The sequence below is a fragment of the Dermacentor variabilis genome, chromosome 4 (genome assembly GCF_050947875.1).
Source record: "Dermacentor variabilis isolate Ectoservices chromosome 4, ASM5094787v1, whole genome shotgun sequence".
Lineage (NCBI taxonomy): Eukaryota > Metazoa > Arthropoda > Arachnida > Ixodida > Ixodidae > Dermacentor > Dermacentor variabilis.
Window position 1 is genome coordinate 140239799 of NC_134571.1, and position 1864 is coordinate 140241662.

At 56.9% G+C, this 1864-nt stretch overlaps 1 non-coding gene across 1 annotated transcript; it reads left to right on the plus strand.

The window, feature by feature from the left end:
• Nucleotides 1-302: 302 nt before the first annotated feature.
• On the plus strand, nucleotides 303-421 carry TRNAL-CAA (transfer RNA leucine (anticodon CAA)). Its single transcript has 2 exons — nucleotides 303-340; nucleotides 376-421. It is a non-coding gene; the product is annotated as a tRNA-Leu (tRNA).
• Nucleotides 422-1864: the final 1443 nt, after the last annotated feature.

The window sequence follows — 1864 nt, forward strand, 5'->3', positions numbered from 1 at the left end:
TGTGACCCGGATGCCCGACCGGCGCGTCTGTACTTTTGTGAATCCATGCAACGGTATGTGGAAGTGATCAAGATGCAACAGCCTGTTCCTGAGTGGCTGTCGAGGGTTGAACCCCTTACAGCACTAAAGGAATTTTAATCCGACAACGTCGTGCCACAGTAGCGGACGGCAGCGAATGTAAATATTACTGTTCCTTGTTCCGTTTGTGTATTCATCCCTTTTTGCTTCTTTGGTCTTTGTTTATATCATTTAGGAATTTGTGTTGTGTTATGTCGAGGACTGGCAATAAAGAAAAAAAAAGTGTCAGGATGGCCGAGTGGTCTAAGGCGGCAGACTCAAGGGAAACCTTGCCCAGCGATGCGGGATACACGAGAATTCTGGTCCACGTATGTGGGCGTGGGTTCGAATCCCACTTCTGACACAATATTTTGCGTTTTTTATACCGCGCTGTACGCGCCGCTCACTGCACGCTCTTCTCACGTGATGTATACAGTGTCAGGATGGCCGAGTGGTCATTCTGCATCCGGCAGCCGAGCTGTTCGGATCGTAGGGTCATGGCCTCTTCCGGGGCAACGACAGCGACCACTTTTGGTCGCGGAAACAGGATCACCGACGACGATAAGGATTATCCGTTTATTTTGCCTCAGCTGCCGAAAGGACGAGTTGCCTTTAACACCGTGTTTTTACACGGTGATGTACGCGCCAGACCTTACAAGGTCGAAGATTTTAGAGACGCCCTTCTGCCGACGGGACTGCTGCCGGACGTGGTATGCATAGGGGCGTACCAGATAAACCACGTCTGGGCGGTGACCCTGTCTGACGCCACTGCGACGAAGCGCCTCATGGCCCTTAAGGAACTGCAAGTGAAGGGAAGACGGTGTGTCATCGTGGACCCGCAAGAGCAGCAGGTGAAGCTTAGGCTTCACTGGCTGCTCTATGGCGTTGCAGACGAGGACATACGGACGGCGTTCATGGCTTTCGGCAAGGTGGAAGAGGTAAGCCGGGAAAGGTGGCGCGTCCATGGCCTGGGCGACAAGACGTCGACAACCAGGACTGTGCTTCTAAAGCTGAAAAGCGGCGTGAAAATGGAAGACCTTCCTCATCAGGTCCGCATCGGCGGAGAGCTGGCATTGGTGGTCGTCCCTGGTCGACCCATGCAGTGCCTGCGCTGCCAAGGCACGGGGCACGTCCGCCGGGAGTGTAAAGTTCCGCGCTGTTCTCGCTGCAGACGGTTCGGTCATGTTGACGCCGACTGCGTCAAATCCTACGCCGCCGTGACAAGCCCAGCAGTGAACGACGTGGCCGCAGAGCACGTCATGGACATGGTCGAGACGGAGGACGCCGCTAGAGGCATCGGAGACCTGGTACCGACAGCGGCAGTCGGCGAGACGTCGACCGTCGGCGCAGAAGGCACGGTTGCTCAAGGTACTGAGAAGCGGTGTGGGAAGGCGCAGGGCGCGACTGCTGTGGGCCCCGCGACGGGAACCATTAGTGAAGACCCGCCCGACAACGGTATGACGGCAATGCAGCAGGACGAGGCTGTGAAAGACGGCGACCGGACTGAGACTCTTGGCGGCCCCGTCAAACGCCCCCACGACCAGACCAAGGACCAAGGCGAGGGTGCGACTAGCACCACCGAGGGACCACCGACAAAGACGCCCCAGGGGAGGCGGGTGGGCTTCAAACCAAAGCCGAATGTGCCGCCTGAAAGAAAGCCTGTGATCAAAGTGTCGACGACAAACAATGCCGGGAAGCCGGATGGCCCCGGAGGCGGCTAGCCAAGGGCTGGTCGTGAAGGGTAAGCACCATGCTCCGGGCCTACTTTTCTCGCTAGATGAAGATGGATGAAATACCGTCACTTAGT